This window comes from Triticum dicoccoides, chromosome 5A (assembly GCF_002162155.2).
Source record: "Triticum dicoccoides isolate Atlit2015 ecotype Zavitan chromosome 5A, WEW_v2.0, whole genome shotgun sequence".
NCBI lineage: Eukaryota > Viridiplantae > Streptophyta > Magnoliopsida > Poales > Poaceae > Triticum > Triticum dicoccoides.
Window position 1 is genome coordinate 431,720,377 of NC_041388.1, and position 19,729 is coordinate 431,740,105.

Consider the following 19,729-nt stretch of genomic DNA (forward strand, 5'->3'; position numbering starts at 1 on the left):
AAAAGGACTAAGGATATGTTTCTCATATATGGAGGTGACAAAGAGCTCATCGTAAATGGTTACGTTGATGCAAGCTTTGACACTGATCCGGATGATTCTAAATCACAAACCGCATACGTGTTTATACTGAACGGTGGAGCTGTTAGTTGGTGCAGTTCTAAACAAAGCGTCGTGGCGGGATCTACATGTGAAGCGAAGTACATAGCTGCTTCGGAAGTAGCAAATGAAGGAGTCTGGATGGAGGAGTTCATATCCGATCTAGGTGTCATACCTAGTGCATCGGGTCCAATGAAAATCTTTTGTGACAATACTGGTGCAATTGCCTTGGCGAAGGAATCCAGATTTCACAAGAGAACCAAGCACATCAAGAGACGCTTCAATTCCATTCGGGATTTAGTCCAAGTGGGAGACATAGAAATTTGCAAGATACATACGGATCTGAATGTTGCAGACCCGCTGACTAAGCCTCTTCCACGAGCAAAACATGATCAGCACCAAGGCTCCATGGGTGTTAGAATCATTACTATGTAATCTTGATTATTGACTCTAGTGCAAGTGGGAGACTAAAGGAAATATGCCCTAGAGGCAATAATAAAGTTATTGTTTATTTCCTTATATCATGATAAATGTTTATTATTCATGCTAGAATTTTATTAACCGGAAACATAATACATGTGTGAATACATAGACATACAGAGTGTCACTAGTATGCCTCTACTTGACTAGCTCGTTGATCAAAGATGGTTATGTTTCCTAACCATAGACATGAGTTGTCATTTGATTAACGGGATCGCATCATTAGGAGAATGATGTGATTGACTTGACCCATTCCGTTAGCTTAGCACTTGATCATTTAGTTTGTTGTTGTTGCTTTCTTCATAACTTATACATGTTCCTATGACTATGAGATTATGCAACTCCCGTTTACCGGAGGAACACTTTGTGTGCTACCAAACGTCACAATGTAACTGGGTGATTATAAAGGTTCTCTATAGGTGTCTCCGAAGGTACTTGTTGGGTTGACGTATTTCGAGATTAGGATTTGTCACTTTGATTGTCAGAGAGGTATCTCTGGCCCTCTCGGTAATGCACATCACTCAAGCCTTGCAAGCATTGCAACTAATAAGTTAGTTGCGGGATGATGTATTACGGAATGAGTAAAGAGACTTGCCGGTAACGAGATTGAAATAGGTATTAAGATACCGACGATCGAATCTCGGGCAAGTAACATACCGATGACAAAGGGAACAACGTATGTTGTTATGCGGTCTGACTGATAAAGATCTTCGTAGAACATGTAGGAGCCAATATGAGCATCCAGGTTCCGCTATTGGTTATTAACCGGAGACGTGTCTCGGTCATGTCTACATAGTTCTCGAACCCGTAGGTCCGCACACTTAAAGTTCGGTGACGATCGTAATTAGGGTTTTTGTGTTTTGATGTACCGAAGGTTGTTCATAGTCCCGGATGTGATCACGGACATGACGAGGAGTCTCGAAATGGTTGAGACATAAAGATTGATATATTGGAAGCCTATATTTGGATATCGGAAACGTTCCAGGTGAAATCGGGATTTTACCGGAGTACCGGGGGGTTACCGGAACCCCCCCAGGGGTTATTGGCCTACATGGGCCATAAGGGAGAAGAGGAGGGCCGGCCAGGGCAGGCCGCGTGCCCCCTCCCCTCCCCCCAAGTCCGAATAGGACAAGGAAGGGGGGCGGCGCCCCCCTTTCCTCTTTCTCCCTTCCTCCTTCCTTTTCCAACAAGGCAAGAGGGGGAGTCCTACTCCCGGTGGGAGTAGGACTCCTCCAGGCGCACCCCTAGGGCCGGCCGCACCTCCCCCTCTCCCTCCTTTATATACGGGGGCAAGGGGGCACCCCGTGACACACAAGTTGATCAGTTGATCTCTCCCAGCCGTGTGCGGTGCCCCCCTCCACCATATTCCACCTCGGTCATATCGTAGTGGTGCTTAGGCGAAGCCCTGCGTCGGTAGCAACATCATCACCGTCACCACGCCATCGTGCTGACGGAACTCTCCCGTGAAGCTATGCTGGATCGGAGTTCGCGGGACGTCATCGAGCTGAACGTGTGCTGAACTCGGAGGTGCCGTGCGTTCGGTACTTGGATCGGTCGGATCGTGAAGACGTTCGACTACATTAACCGCGTTGTGCTAACGCTTCCGCTTTTGGTCTATGAGGGTACATGGACAACACTCTCCCCTCTCGTTGCTATGCATCATCATGATCTTGCGTGTGCGTAGGAAATTTTTTGAAATTACTACGTTCCCCAACAACGCAGTCCAACCCGGCGTGCGCCGCTCAGTTGCTGACGTCTATTAAACTTCAGCTGATGCATACGACGCAGAACACCCATACTATGCCCACATGATGGTTAGTGCTATCAGGCCAAAGGCCCCTCGGATCAAATATCCAAATCGTAGTGGATTAGGAACGCGCGGTAACGAGCAGAGACTCACGATCGATGTGACCCCGTCACCCCATCTCGAGTACTTGTGGCAAGGGCTAAGAATGCTCGGCCATGCCTCGTAAGTATCTCGCGGGCACCTTCCAGGTCAACCCGACTCCACATCACTCGCTATTAAGCTCGCGCGGGTACCCCTCAGGGTCGACCCGTCTTTAGTAATATGGTTTAGTGTAAAGTCATAGTAACCATAGTAACTGTGTGTATAACACCAAAGGGAAAACCCGAGGAATCACCCCCGATGAATTCAACTCGATGTTGTCATCAAGGTGAACGTAAGAGGATCCACCCTCGAGGTTCATGTTTGATGGGTTGCACGACAGAGCCGTAATGGAAGTGGTTAAGGGGGAAAATCACCCTCGATGACCGCGACCGTATAGCTACACTACGGAGATCTCATCAGGAGTGATGTAAGAGGTTCCACCCTTGGTACTCGATGGTAACTCTGCAGAGTCGTACAACTAGGGGGGTGATGTGAGGTGTCGGGGCCTGGACGTCGATCACGTGATCGAGTCATCGAACATAAAGCGAGGCAATTGGGACAAGGTGGGGTCACTGATGGATCACTAACCAACCTATTCTAAGCAGTTTAGGATAAGCAGGTAAGGTATGAAAGCAGGTAACAACAACAGGCTATGCATCAGAGTAGGATCATACAGAAAGCAGTAGCAGTTCTAATGCAAGCATGAGAGGGAAAGAAATGGGTGATATCGGAATGCTCAAGGGGGGTTTGCTTGCCTGGTTGCTCAGACAAGAAGGAGGGGTCGTCGGTGACGTAGTCGATCACAGTGGCATCATCGATCTCGGGGTCTACCGGAGAGAAGAGGGGGAAGAAACAGTAAATACAGAGCAACAATGCATCACAAGGCATAATATGACGACGTGCAGAGCTAGGGTTGCCCTAACGTAGTACTACACGTTGAAGACAGAGGGGATAAACATCCGAGGATGAATTCCCGGCGTTAGGTGGATTTCGGACAGATGAAAGAGAGGGGATGGTTCCATGTTCAGCATGCTAGGGGCATGTGACAGATGAACGGACCGCGTATTCAAATTCGTTGGATTTTAAGCAACTTTCATATAGAAAACATTTTCATCCGAGCTACGGTTTAATTACTATGAATTTCTAGTTTAAAGCCTTTTCTGGAATTATTCAAATCAACAGAAAAGGAAATATGACATCAGTATGACATAGGTGTGATGTCAGCAGTCAACAGCCGCACTGACCAGGTCAAACTTGACCAGTGGGGCCACCGGGACCCACATGTCAGCCTCTGTGGGTTAACATTGGATAAACTTGAGTAACAGTGGTAGTTAGGTGTGTGGGCCCCATTAGTCAGCGACTAATTAGTGATTAAACTAATTAAAAGATTAATTAGCAATTTGTTTATTTATAAAACCTGTTTAATTAGCGCAGGGCCCACATGTCAGTGGCATTGGGGGCGGCCACGTCAGTGTTAACCCAAGTCAACAGGTCAAAGGGGGCCCCTAGGCCCACCAGTCAGTGGCCCAGGTGGTGCCACGTGGACGCCACGTCGGACACCGGTCGGAGACACGCCGGAGTTGACTCCGGCGAGCCAAACGCGGCGGCGTTGCTCGGGAGGGGCGCGGATTTCGCGCACAGGGGGTCTGCGGGGTTGTGGCTTGGCGCGTTCGACGCGGCTCGGCGTCGCGCATCGAACGGTGGTGGCCGGAGTGGCTGGAACGGACGGGGGCGAGCGCTTCGAGCTCGCCGGCAGCGAGGTGCTTCGGGCGAGCAACGATAGCGGTGGTACGGCGCGAGTTCGGGCTATACAGAGAGCGGGGCGAGGCCTACGTGCACGCGTGAACAAGATGGGCGCGAGCAAAAGACCAAAAGGTCGCCGGAAACGACGCCGGCGACGAGCTACGCGGAGGCGCATCTGGTCGGAGCACGGGGTCGGCGCTACGGGGCTCGGCGAGAGCAACGGACGCGCGCGTTGGGCCCCTGGGAATCCCAAGAGCACGATGCGGCGCTCGGCCTCATGTGAAGGCACCCATGGCCACGGCGCCGAGCTCGTCGGCGGCAACGCGCTCAGGCGACAGTGGGCGAGCTAGCTAGGAGGCGCGCGAGGGCGAAAGGAGAGGGGGAGGAGGGGAAGGAGCTCACAGTGAGGCTGTAGGGGGACGACAGCGTGCTCGGGGAGGACTCAGTGCAGCGAATCAAGGCGGCGGCGTCGCGATGGCCGGAGAAGGGGATCGGGTCACCGGCGTTGCTGTGCTGCTCCCCGACTTGATCCAACGACACCAGACGAAGGGGTCGACGGTGCTGGGGCTCCCGGACAGATCGGCGGGGTCGGAAGGGCTCGGTGGCCGCGGGTCGATGGAGATGTGGCGGCGGCCACGCTCGGTTGTGCTCGGCAGAGAGAAGGGAGGGGTGGGCGAGCTCCAGGGAGAGGGAGAGGGGAGAGTGGGCGCTAGGGTTAGGAGGGGAGAGAGCCGGGGCGTGCCTTATCCTCGCCGGGGAGCGGCGGATGGCCGACATGGTGACGCCCTGGCCGGTGGATAGCCGCCACCTCCCCTGCTTCTCTGTAGCGAGGAAGAAGACAACGGGGGAAGGCAGGCTGGGCCGCCACTATGCACTTGGCCTAGTGCACAGTGGGCTCTTTTCCCTCTTTTTTTATTTTTAGCCTTCCTTTACTATTTTTCTTTTTATTGACCTGTTTTGCATTTTTTAGTACCAGTTGGGTTTTGTTTTGAACAAAACTTGGCACATAATTCTAGCACGATATAATGAGATGGAAACAAAAAGTATGGAGTGAAAAGGAGATGTCTAACCATTTATAGAAATTGAAAAGGCCAATTTTAAATGTTGTTAGACCACTAAATAATTTCCAGGGGCACTTTGGGAATCCAAAAGAGGTCATTTCCAATATGACAAATATCTAGGGATTATTTGCCACACCTTGAACATTTTTAAGTTGAAGTTTGACAAATTTGAATTTTGACCTTAGATTGGATTAGAATTTGAATGGTGATTTGGATCAAGTGAAGGTTAGCAACAGTAACATGATGACATGGCATCATTAACAGGGGATTACTGTAGCATGACACTGGGGGTGTTACACACTATGTGGTGTTTGAGAAACGGATGACCGAGACACAGTCTTTCAGAAACATTAACTCTCTACTCCGGGCAAACCATACCAAACCTACAACCCACTACCTACTGATCCACCTCTTCAAGAGCTTCACATAACTTACTCAACTATGCTAGAGCCCATAATAGCTTGTGGCGGCACACGGAAGTTTCTAGCATGAATCATCTCAGTTCCCTTTGAGCCTGGGTGGCGGTCCATAGGAAGATCACACGGGTACTCCAGGATTTCCAAAATACAGGCAACACTGGGTACTCCAGGTGCCTCAATCCACCCAGATGTGTATTTAAGTTGCCACCTTAAGTTGAACCATTAATTAATAATCTCACATCTGTCATGGATTTCACTCACCCAAACCACGTCTACGAGCATATCATAGCAATATAAGCAACGCGTAAGTAACTCCCAAGGGTTTGAATGTAACAAGGCAATAGGTTCTACCTCATCAACTACTTCCCAACCCACATGTTAATGACATCCTAACCATGCAATGTTTGAGGGTTGAAACTAATTCATAAAAACCGGGTATGAAAGGGATATGATCAAAGTGTGAACTTGCCTGCAATGTTAACGAAGATGATTTTCACTCATAACTCTTGATAGTTCTACCTGTCACACTCCGTTCAATCTATCATAGGCAAGCAATAGTAACCACACATAAGCAATCACTCAAAGGATTAGAAAGAACGAAGAAGACGATTCGGAAAACACCAAAACCAAGTAAATAACTCTTGCAACATAAAACAATTTCTAACAGTACCAAAATTATATGAATTTGGCCTTATCAGAAAGTTTAGGTCAAGAGCTTCGATTGGCAAAAAGAATCAACTCAAACGGAGCTATGAAACTCAAGTTATGATCAAACGAAGTTTGAATTCAAATCTGGTCTAATTCAAATTTTAAACTTTCAAAAACAAGTTTAAGTTGGATTACTGGATATAGGAGATCGTAACAAAGAAGTGGGTGTTGGTTTCGTTGGATTTGGACAAACGAGCAAAAAGTAGTGATAGATTGAAGATCTGTAAATAAAACATCTACAAAGAAGTCCCTGTCTAAAACTAACAGAAAAAGGAAAAGACTAAAAAGCGAACGTTCGTTTTCTAAACCTAACCAGCAAACGTTCTCTAAATAGATCCATCTAAAAGAAAACCGTTCGGTTTTAAATGAAAATCGCACCAAAAAAATAAACTGAGATGAACCGGCGGGTCGGCGGTTACCGGCGGTTTTATTTGTGGTTCTCGGATGTTCGTCGGCGGCGATGACAGATCAGGCGACAGTGGCGTTCTCCGGTGGCAGCGAGCGGTGGCACGGCAGCAGGCAGCAGCGGTGCGGGCAAGGCGGCGGCGCTGGTGGAGGGCTTCGGGCGGAGGCGAGGCACGGCAGCGGCGAAGTGCAGCGGCGGCGCGAGATGCGGCGCGAGGCGCGGCTGCGAGAAGCGGGGAGGAGAGGAACGGGGCCCGGGGCCTCGGGTTTTATAGGGGAGGGGAGGAGGGCTTGGAGAAGGGGGCGAGGTCGAGGCGGTGGAGGAGACCGGAGCGGAGACGGCGGCGCCGGCGTGCTCGGGCGGGACTGCGCCTGGGGTTGGAGACGAGCGGGGCGCGCGGGTGCACTGGGCGGCGGCTGCGGTTCGCCTTGGGCCGGCCCAGTTGGCCCGGTCCAGAGAAGGTTTTTTATTAATAAACATTTTTTCAGAAAAACAACAATAAGAAGAAAAGAAAAAAAAAAGCAAAATAAAAATACTGTATAGGCATATAATATATCAAAATTTTCAGAAAAAGATTTTCTACAACGTGGACATTTTCCTAGAATTAAATAAAATACACACAAATTCAAATAATTCAAACAGTGCTAGTGCTCTAGTAAAATCCAATAAAAATCATTTTAAAGAAATACCAAAATGACTTCAAATTTATTTATCTCCAATTTTCTGATGTAGGGAATCATGTTACCCTATTTTCCATGTATTTTGTTTTTGAAGAAAAATAATTTGAATAAAACTCAAATAACTCCTAATTGAAAATAATTTCCAAAAGGACTTTAAATTTGATCCTTTTAAACTCCCAGCTCATATTTCATATGTTTTGAAGAAGTCATTTTATCTTTTCTCATGAAAATCATTGAATCGCTTGAAGTTTCTGAATTTGAAAGATTTTCAAATGAAATTAAAATCTTTTAAAAACCCTTTATCATTTAAATAAATGGAAGAAGTCATGTCATCTTCTCTCCAGGGTTTTGTGGTGAAAAGAATTTGAATTCCCGGAGATCAAAATGCAAAATGAAAGTTTGGGAAAGTCCTTTTATTCCCTCTCATTTAACTTTCAAAAAGTTTTAAATTCACTCACTTTTAGTCGATCAATCAAATCTATCTATTTATGATAACATTTCAAAATTTAGAATTTTGGGATGTTACAACCGACGAGCCTGACGTAGCCGTCCCGACGCAGCCGAGGACGAGGCCGGCGAGGTAGACCGCCGGGCCACCGTGCAGACGCGACGGAGGCGGGTGACGTGGATCGATGGGAGGGCCGGCACGCGAGCGACGGCTATGATTGACCGTCGCATGGCGCAAGGCCGCTGGGTCAGGGCGATGCAGGTGTCCCGGTCGAAGCAGGGAGGTGACGGCCGGCGCAGGGCGACAGGCGGATCGACGCGCGAATGATGGCTGGCCCTAACGGGTAGCCTCGGCGCACGTGGCCGACGGGTCGAAGGAGAGGCCGGCTGATCGCGCCGGGGTCGGAGTAGAGGCGCACAGGGGTCGACGACGGCGGTGGGCGACGCAAACCGATGAAGATTAGATCGAAAAACCAAAAAGAAACTGCCGATCAAGATGATCGGTGGGAGAAAGAAAACCCCGGAGCAAGGGCTCGGGGAAAAGACTCTCTACGGCAGCCGGTCAACACGAGCGGTGGACGAACCCTAGGTACGGGCGGCGCAGCCCCCGGCGACGGTCATGGACGCCGACCGCTCCAGGGGCGGCGCGCAGGTGCGGAAGCAGCGACGGCTAGGGTTTAGGATCGACTTGCGATAGATACCATGTTAGAAGGGAGAGAGGAATTTGGTGAAATTGTTCTTGTGTATTGCTTAAGCCTCGTGGGCATATACTCTCTCCGTCCCAAAATTCTTATTTTAGATTTGTCTAAATACGGATGTATCAAGTCACGTTTTAGTATTAGATACATCCGTATCTAGACAAATCTAAGACAATAATTTTAGAACGAAGGGAGTATATAGAAGTACATGATCTACTTTAAGTACAAGGCAAGCTAGAATATTTTCTAGTCTAACCTATGTTTCCTAATACAATCACATTACTCAACAGTCATGAAAAGAAACAACACATATTAATTTTATGGGATCGTTTGTCCAATCTCATAATGTGATCCATATTAATCTTTCAAAATCATTCAACATATTTGCCATGTAAAAATATCTGACGGTCGATTTTGGCCCCTCCTATATCCAAATCTTGGCTCCGCCTCTGGTGCCGGAGAGGAGGTACTTGGTCCGATTTGGATGAGGAAAAGAAAATGGTGGACAGGGGAGAGACTCGCACGTCCTTTTCATTCGGGAGTGTTCACACTTCCAGCGAACGGATTTCTTCTATGACATGGCAACCCAATGAGTAGCAAGATTGGTGCGATTTATCTAACGGCTAAAGAAGCGTTCTTTGGAACTCTTCAAATATCTGTCGTCGGTCAGTTAGCTTTTCCGTAAAGGTTTGTGTAAGTCTGGTTTAACTCACGTCTCATACCCCTTGGCTCCTACACGCGAGGGCAGCCGGGTTCTCTGTTGCCTCCCGCCGCGCAGCCGCTAGGTTAAGCATTTCGTTCACTGTAGCATATTGGGCACTGTTATGACCCTGCAGCAGAACTGTAGCAGCTTGGGCCGCCCCCTGTCCCGTGGCCTTATGGCCATGAAGAGAGGACTCTGTTTTTAGGCGTTTCTTTGTGTTTTGGTATGGTTTCTGTTATGGTCAAGAAGACGAGACGATGGAGACTTCATGGAGATGAAATAAGGTTCTTCATGTCTAGTTCCCGTCCCTGTGGTGCTTCTAGCATCGCCGGAAGGCGTGTGGAGATTTGTCTCCGATGAATCTCGTGGGATTTGGTCGGTGTTTGTCTTCGGTGGATCCGGTCTTCATTCGTCTATGTTCGTGTGTTTACAGGTTGGATCCTTTCGATCTACACTTCTCTACCTCCGTGGTTGTTGTTCTGCTACGTTGGTCCTCTGATGTCTTAGCATGATAACTTCGCTACTATCTACCACAACAAGGTTTGCCCGGCTTCAATGATAGAGGAGCAATGACAGCGACGCGCCTTTAGCTCGCTTCAGTGCTTGTAATTGTGGCTAGGTGGTCTAAGAACCTGGATGTAATTTTTACTTTTGGTGTTCTCCATACTACTTTGATTGTTTATGAATACAATTGGAAGTTACTCAAACAATTCTCAGACTTTAGTCTGGTTTTGAAATATATAAGGTAGACTGTGGCCTGCCTTTTTATCTCAAAAATAATAATTGGAAGTTTTTAGAAAAAGAGTCTGGTTTAACTCTTCGAGTCAAAAAGATTCAAAGAACTCTCCCGGCTAAAGCTTTCTTTTAAGGGGCTGCTACAAATCAACCGGATGATTTCTCTAGAAAAATACTAGCCTATACCTGCGCGGCGGCACGCCGCGCCTGCTTCTAGATAATACCGTATATTGACGTATAATACATAACTGTTCTGGCATTAATATAGTTCTTCTTTTTTATAAGGGATAAAGATGGCGCATCTTTCCAATATTTTATTTATGATCAACATTCGTAGGGAGATTGACTTGTTTGGTTCAGTTACAGTAGAACTACATTGACCACTAATTCAACCATGTATATCTTCTGAACCAGGCACCAAAAGTTTAACCAGGCTATAATAATAATAGCAGCCGGTTTGATGTTTGACATGTATCCTCTGTGTAACTTCCCGCAACCCTGCATACTTGCTCTGGTCCATAAATCTTGCATGTTTTTCTTGGATATTATCATTGACTCTGCCAAGCAAGGTTCAAAAATATCTCTTTACAGGGGCACTGTAGAATTGGGAAGCATGACATTCCTATATATGACAGATCTTGGATAAAATGGGAAGCGAAACTACACAATGAAGATCCGAAACTTATTAATATTGGCTATTAAATCAACCACTCGGAAGTGATGAATGTAGTTATTTAATATTCACGCACACAATACTTCTCTGTGGCTAACTTTGCGTGCAAGTCTACCTAGCTATATATAATAAAGAAATCATAGTATTAAAGAAGTCTTGAATTGAAAACAATATTAATATATATTTTTTGTTTCAGAATTGTGACTGCTGAATTCACAACAGTGCAACCAAATGAGTTAGTACATGCTTCTCTTAAGTGATATCCATACTTGTGGTGCGTATACCTGTCCTATATTGACTTTGTTTCAGAGTAGTATTACAGAAATATTTATGAACGGAATGAGTGATAAGAGCCCCTGCTTTCGTGTGGAAAAATAATAATTATTTTAAGTGATATCCATACTTATGGTGCGTATATACATGTTCCTATGCGAAGGGTAGAAAAGAGTGTATAGGCCAACGCTTGTATGATGTGGTTCCTCTCACTTTCGAGGTAATTCAAAGTTTAACGGAAGGTGATTTATGGTATGCAGCTCTGCACCGAAACGTTTAATTAGCTGAGTTGCTTTTGGTAAAACAACCGTGTTCCAACAATTAACTAACCTAATTTGAGCTCAACAGTCATTTCCAGGCAAGATCTGCATTCAGCAAGCAAGATTTATTTGCTTCTCCTACCACAATTCATCAAGAACCTGAGTCATGTGGCGTAGCAGGCTAAACCAAACTCTTCCAACAAACTTTAGTTTGACATACCACAAACTTGCAGCTCCAGCAGGATACATCACAGAAACATGCTATCTTCTAGCATGAAGCATCTAGTCAGTTCTTTGTCACGATACCATGGAGTGGCTCAGGCAGCGCGTTGCGGCGGTGGAGTGACTCGCAAGTCAACCGTGGGCGTCGGCAGAGCTCGCGTGTGCTTGCGGCAGCGCGCGACCAGGCAGACCTCGCGGCAGACGCAACACAGCAGCAGCACGCAGGGCGCACGGCGTAGAGAGTGAGGACTGACGAAGAGGCAACCGACGTGTGTTCGCCATCCCGCAGATGACGCCGATCGAGGCGGAGAAGCAAGGAGCAAGGGTGCCACCTCATGTCTGCTTTGGCTCTAGCCTAGCCGGTGCAGCACCTCTCCACGACGACGACGCGGAGGGAAGTGCTCCGATGGCGCTACCCGGCAAGGTGACGGCGGCCTGGGAGAACGCAACATCGAGCCGGTCATGGCCTGGGAGTACACATAGAAGCATGCGTATGAAAATTGTACACGTAGTCCCAGCTGCAATTGTAAAAATCGATCGCATTTAATGCACGATAGGGACATCTCCATGCAAAACTCCCGACCAACCAGGAACATAGAAAATCCAATGCAATCTCGGGAGGCAAGGTCAACGACCGCGGTGGCCCATAGTTAACCAAAATCGCTGCGCACACCAACACAAAGGCTACACCCGTTAAGAAAATCTTAAACGGCATTCTACATCTACCACACATTTCTACACGATGAGAACTCAAAATAATACACGTGTCGACATCCGCTAGGCTCGTAAGTTGCTTTCAACCAAATGGGTAAACATGAGGGCGTAAACTTTTCCAGATATAGTGGCTTGGGTATCCGGTTAGTTAGCCGTCCAATCTGCGCGCTAGTAGCCATTCGATCACAGCAACATCACACGCTTCCACGCAGCACCGTTGCCGACTAGTGATGCTCCATTGCAGCCCCGCCGACCTCCATTGCATCACCGTCACAGCTTCCGCAGCCTCGGTGGTGCTCCATTGCAGCCCCGGCGAAACTCCATTGCAGCGCCGGTGGTGCGACAAAAGCTCCAAGGCAGCCGGCGAAACACCGGTGAAGCTCCGTTGTAACGCCATGACCGGCCCATCGCGGTCGTCGTCGCAGGCTCGCAGCATCGACGAAGCTCCATTGCAGCGCCGGAGTTGCAAACGCCATGGTCGTCGCGGTCGTCGTCGCAGTGTCGGTGATGCTCCAACGCAGCACCGGTGGGCGCATGCGATGCTCTTGCGTGCTCTGCAACACCAGCAAACTCCCATAGTACCGGCGAAGGTGCGCCAACGTGCTCAGCAAACAACGGCGGCGCACCAGGCGCTTCCGCTCGTGGCGCTCGGCAACACCGTCCGCAGTAGGGCCGCGCACAGATGCTATAGGCAGCCGTCTGCTGGGCTATTGCAGGTCGGTTTTTTGGGGGCTACAATGCCGTCCCTCGTTGCTCCGACGAGATCAACGCGAATATTGTGAGAGAAGGAGGCGCAGGTTGGAGACGACGGGGATCGATAAGGTCACTCGGGTACGGAATTGAACGTGTGGCTCCCGTTGGGTCTAGATAAGGCTGGTCGGTGCACGGGCCCAACAAGGACGCGTGTCGCACGGTCCACGCGGCTGATTTCTCTCCCTATAATATAACTAGTAAGCATGCACATGCAACCCATGTTTAATCATGCAAAATAATTTCTTAATAAGATCTGTAAGTGTTGGGTTCATAGTTCAACCATTAGCAAGGGTTATGTGGGTGTCCGGTTTGGCAAAGTAGTGTGTTAAAAACAAGGTTTGGCAAAGTAGGGAAATGATATTTCCGTGTCTGGTATAACCATCGTGAAAAACAAGAAACCAATAAAAAAAAAGACTTAATAGGTATTTCATTACTCAGAATCCTCATAACATAGACACATCAAAATCTATAGATTACATCAACCATAGAGTTATGAATTCACATTTCCTATGGTACATTTTCATAGAATTTACATATATACATGAATCAAAGGTCAATAAAACAGAGGTGCGTCATCTAAAAAACACAAATGCTTAACTGTTGGATGCAAGTTATCTCAAAGATAAGTTCAGAAAAGGAAATTAGAATATGTTTTTCATTTTAATCAGGAAAGAAAAGGTCAGGATCACAAATTGGTAAATGGAAGAACCTCCATTGGACACTCTACAAATCATTGTCAGACCTGCGGCTCTTCTTTATGAGGACCTTTTTTGCGTAGTTATAAAAACATATGAAAAGATTAGTAACTTGAACAGGAGCTCTAGACTTTATAGGGAGAAAAAATAGAAAAGAAAGAATGAGACGGGAATGCTATTACGAACACATGCTATATATGTGAAAATTAATAAGCTCTATTTTAGAAACACCACTCCTGACTGGAGCTTAAAACATGACAGTAAAAGCAGGAGCCTCCAGTGCTTCTGAATTTTCTTTTAAACTCTACGTCTAAGCTTTCTAGTTTACTGTGATTGTCAATTTGCTACATATACACACACTGACTTGTCAAATAATAGAACAGTATATCCAACATCACCATGACAATTAATGGGCGGCTCCACACTTTTTGTTGACAGAAATAGAGAAGGAATGAAACTTAAAAGGTAGCATGGCCACAATCAAGCATACCGGCACACTTCCGACTACACCGGACACAACCAGCTGCGCCGATCTCCATCTAGCCTAGAGCTAGACGAATAAACACTAAACACACATGACCACACAATGGCATGACCAACTAAAAGAGAAATATGGGGAACCATATGACGAACTCCACCGATGTGACACAAAGTCATTGATGATAGTAAGCAAAAGACCAAATCTAACACAGCCGCACACCTAAACATAAATTGACACCTCAAACCGCCTGGTGAGGCTAAAACTACCATGCTTTATTCAGTCATAAAAAATGCTTTTGTTCTAAGCTGCGAAATTTTTCTATTTCCAGAACTAATGGGTTCGGAGCATATTGCCCAGATGAGGAAATTGCAAGAACAAAAATATGAAAATAACACATGAAAGGTTGACAAATGAAAAATATGGATCCTTGCCTTAATGCATCACAAGTTCAAATCCTGGCACTCAACTCGGCAAGTAAATTCAGAATCCCTACATCGAGCCATTGGACCTGCATTTACAATTTCTTCTTCAGAATATAGTAAACTCTGATGTGTTCTTTCATAGCTGAAATAGAACAGCAAATGCTAGTTCTTCTAGCAAGGGAGATATTAGATAAATTATAACATACTATCATGAAGCCTACATGCAAAATACAAGGTAAATAATGATCAGTTTCAGAGTTAAAATGTGATCAGCCGAAAGAATATCCTAATTTCACATGTGATAATTAACCAGTTAAATTTGTACATCAAATAATATCATGGCTGGGAGTGTGGGAACAATGATAACCTGAATAGCACCCCGACAGCCATGACCCAGCTGGCAACAATTCATCCAGACATGACTAAAATATAGAAAGGGACGATCACAAATTAGCAAACACATCAAGCAAACCTACATTGAGAATTAAATAACAGTACATCCTATAAGAAAGACCTACGAAAAGGACAAACACCACAATGATCCACACCAAATCCATCCAATCAGCAAGAAAAGTACCTAATCTAAACCCCAATGGTCCGCATCAACGGCAACACGTGAAGATACATATTGAAGCATCCACCACTACGGCCTCTACCCTTTAATCCCCACATCCTACTGACCGGCTCAATCGAGCAAACTGTCAGCATCACCGGCGACACCTGAAGATACACATAGAAGCATGCACCACTACAACCCCCTACTTTAATCCCCACATCCAACCGACAGGCACAATCTAGCAAATAACATCAAAACACAAAGAAAGGAAGAATGAAGGCCGGAGAAAAACGAACGCACCAATGCGTCGGGAGACAGCCACATCAGCCGAAACAAAACTGAAGTGCAATGCGGACGGGCCGAACAGCGAGTCAGCGATGGCGCCGGCGCCAGCGCCATCCACCTCACCAGAGTAGCCGTCCACCCCAGCGAGTCAGCGATGCAGTTCCGGATCAACAATTCACAAAAAGTACGAACTTTCAGGGAAATTTGCAAATACAAACGCGGTGCTAAGATGCTTTATAATTTACATTCATCGTCCTAGATGAATCTCGCCCTATCATGTTATCAGTTTGTGAGAACAATGAGACCCAAAAGAGAAAAGACTATCATCTCCATTGTATTCCTTAACTTATTGCAGAAATTAACTTTCCATGACGTTGCCACATGTAAAATTGGATCAATTCATATATTTGTTGATTTCTAATGAATAGGTAGAGATAGATGCAAAGCTAGCACCTGACGAGCTGCCCATCGGCCGGTTCCAGTTACCCTGATTGCGTAAGCAATCTTGGCCGCCTGCTGTTGACCTGTTGTGCCTTGCTGCGGCAGTACAACCAGTTGTTGTCCTTCCGCTGTTGCCCTCCGCGGCGCGCCCTGCCTAGCCCTACTGTTGCCGCGAGTCCACGGCCGGTTCGCTTCTAATGCACCAATGCGATCAGCGACTGGGAGAAACCTGTGTACGTAAAATACAAGCGATAGGAATTACTCCAATTAACCGAATCCATGAGGAGACAGCATTACTAATAAAAAGATTGGGGCCAGCACGGTGCAAACAGATTGTTCTTCAATCCCATCTCCCACATTAAGTAGTTGATGCCTTGCTATCTCTGAATTTAAGTAGGCTTAATTCTCCCTTTATCTGAAAATGGCTGCATTTATCACATTGTAATATGAAATAGAATGAGATCAGCTGATATATTGTTCTTCAGTTCCATCTCCCACACATTACAATATGTATAATGGATCCTTCTAAAAAATCGCTGAACTAATTTTTTTTGATTGAAGATTACAGTCGGGTCCGTGATGAACACACTGGTTGTTCCTGTCCTTAAGCCGGCCGCTTCTGGACTTCATCCTCATCTTGGTCTAGTGCGAGCGCCGGGCGTGGGAGATTTCGTACGGGTGACGCGGGTGGAGGGTCGACTTCATGCGAGAGGCTCCTACGGGCGCGGTGGGTCGTGCAGGCGGTCCAGGCGAGCTGCAAGAAAGGTGGGCGGCAGGGCCGAAAGCGAGGGGCGGTGAGGAGGTTAGTCGCGAGTTTGCGGGCAGGCCGGTCAGGGCCGGCAACGAGGGGCGGTGTGCGGGGCGGGCGGGCATGCGAGGGGCAGCGATGTGGGCACCAGAGAAGGCGGCGATGAGGAGAAGAGGCAGTGGGACACCGAGGATGCAGGGCCGGGGAGGTGAGGTTCCGAGCAGGGAGAGGAGAGGAGGGAGGTTGGGGATTGAGCGCCCACATCCCCTGTTCGTGCGAGACGTGCGTGAGATTAGGCTCTCAGTTTTTCTCAGAAAGAGGCAGAGATGCTTAGGAGTGGCATGGTGGGTAATTAAAATGTAAAACATATTTGATATGTTGGAGTAATTTAGATCATCAGATTATAGGATTCAATGGATGAGAAGATTTGGTTCTCCGCTCTCTCGTGCTTTTATAAGGGTAGTAGATAATATAATACTAATATTATAATAATAATAATAATAATAATAATAATAATATAATCTATTTCTATCTCTTCTCTCCTTTATATATATATATTATATTATATATATATATATATATTATATCCCTAATAATAAAGCACGGATTGACTCCGTGAGTTCACCGTCACAATACGCTTTCTTCTTGTGAATTTATGCTTTCAGTTTGAATTTAAAACATATACACGAGGTGGTACTAATAAAGCGGCTATTGCCTCGTAATAAGTCTATACACAAACCGGTACGACGAGAGAAAAGAAGAAGAAAAATAACGCAGCCGCTCGCACGACCCTGCCTTCCAGCCCCATCTCCACTCCGGCGCGCAGCCTCCTCCGCCCCGCCCCGCGTGCCTCCCCCTCCCCCTCCCCCACGGCGCCCCCCTTGCCGCGCGCCGCCGGCCCACACCCCCTGTCGCGCGGCGGCGCCGCCTATCCCGCCGGTGCGCCTACCCCTACCCCACGTGCCCCAACAGGCCAACACCGGTGGCCTTCCACTGCCCGGCGACCCCGCGGCCATCATCGTGCAGACGTGCAAGCAATGTCCGTGGCCTTCATGAACGAGCTGACCCTGGTGTCGTGCGTCGTATCTAAGCTTCCGGAGTTGCCGTCGTCGCTCACGCTCGACCTGCTCGACACCCTCCTCAAATCCGCTGCCATCGCTTCATTAAGGCCGCTCTTCTCCCCTCGCGGACCCCATATCCCATTGGTCCCCTAGCCAGTTGCTGGCAGGCTGTCGACGGCGACCAACGCCACCGCCGCCTCATTCTGATTCAACCACTGATCGATCCAATCTTCCACTGCAGAAAAGCACCAACAAGCATTGGATACGCCCTCGCCTGGTGATCTCGCTGGAGGTATAAGGGCACGATCTTACGGCTCTCTGGGCGGCGGTGGCTAAAAAATGCATCTCCTCCTGTTGTTGTGTTGCTCTCTGTTCTCTGTCATCTTATCTTTGGTTTTTGTTGTGCTATATGTGCAGGTGTTGTGAGGCAGGAAGTGTGATTAGAATCGACAAGAAGCAGCGACCATCTCCCTTACATGGATTTGCAGCGGCCAAAGTACTCTCTTAACTCTTTATTTTCCTAACTATTCATACATGTTGTTCCAAATTAGGTGCGCCCTTTCCATGAGCTTTTTCCCATAACCTGTTTGATGTTATGCGTATTAGGGATCGAAATACATTTTAATTTTCTGGTGAAACTCTTACTATACGAGAATGCTCAGCTCGTGGACCGACTTGAGGTCGCTCGCATAGCAGATCATCGCATCGCTGCCCCAAGCTCGTCCACAGTGCTGCCTCGAGCTTCCTCCATGGGACGCCATCGCTATTGCTACACCATGGTCACCGGCTGACTGCCCGGCCTCTACTTCTTCCAGCCTGTTGAATAATCAATTCGCTTGATCGCAAATAGAATTCATGATGATTCTAATGAGGCTAAATACTTGTTTGAAGAGAATGCTAGGGTTGTATGGCAGCACCCAAAGGAGCAGTTTATGGCGCTGGAATTTTGATTCAGTCTGTAGTAGATGATAAATATTAGTGCCCACTTCCTCTGCTATAATCAGATTTTTTACATAACACTAATAGCTCGTTTCATTGAACAGATCTAGCATGGTTTGGTGTTTATCTAATAGTTAGTTTGATGATATGCCTTTGAGAAACAATAGGCATTGTCTTCTGGAATGTTGTTGTTTTCACAATAATAAGTTTGATAGCGTTCATAATATTACTCGAAACACGTTTATTAAGCAAATTACAAGGGAAATTAAGAATCTCTAGGAAAACTTTGGTTGATGTTTTAGATATAAATTCAAAGGTTAATATTAAGTCGTCTGATCCTGCATGTTCTTATGTGACACCCTTTCCATACATATATTGCATCACACTGTTTTGTATGACTACACAAGCACTGTAATGGGCTCAACATGCCACCAGAATGATCTGGCATACTTTACCATCTCATTAGCAATTCAAGTTACTCCAATAGATTGGTCCATTCAGTTACTCAACTTGTGTATGAATTTTTCTAAGCATATATTACTGTCAATTTTACTAACATGCCTACACTGTTGTTACTCCTCTTTTTTCTCAATTAGTTGTGCACCAGTTGTTGTTTAGGTCAATAATTTCATCTCAACTCTTATTCAAATTGAATTCTTACTTACTTCAGGTGAGCTTATTGAATCTTGAGATGGAAAAGATTGTACTTGCAGCAACACCGCCTGCATCTTGACCGATGCCCCCATCACGATGATCAACATGGCCTATTCCAGGTGATCGGAGGAACTCAACGTCTGTTTTATTGTTCATACCAATTACTGATCTATTTCAAAATGATATTGTCTCATGGTACTAGGTTATCAAATATAATCTTCACCATGGCCGAAGGTAAATTTGTTCAGGATATTAGTTTGTTTCATCCACCAAGATAAACAACAGGTGGCATATGGTGATGAGATAGGCTTCTTCAGCTCTTTATTTGGCAGTTCTCTTCTCGAATCCCCTCTCTTTTCAATGTTGTCCAGAAATTTCAGCAACACAACTTTGTCATCTTGCCAGGCAATCATGCTAATTGAGAAAGAAGTGGTATCCAGGACTATGTATTGTACTACTCACAAAAATATATTTATCTCTTTCAGGTC

General features: G+C 46.6%; 1 long non-coding RNA gene across 1 annotated transcript; it reads left to right on the forward strand.

Annotated features, from left to right (window-relative positions):
• Positions 1 to 17,490: 17,490 nt before the first annotated feature.
• On the forward strand, positions 17,491 to 19,729 carry LOC119297553. Its single transcript, XR_005145677.1, has 4 exons — positions 17,491 to 17,940; positions 18,066 to 18,144; positions 19,258 to 19,360; positions 19,444 to 19,729. It is a non-coding gene; the product is annotated as an uncharacterized LOC119297553 (long non-coding RNA).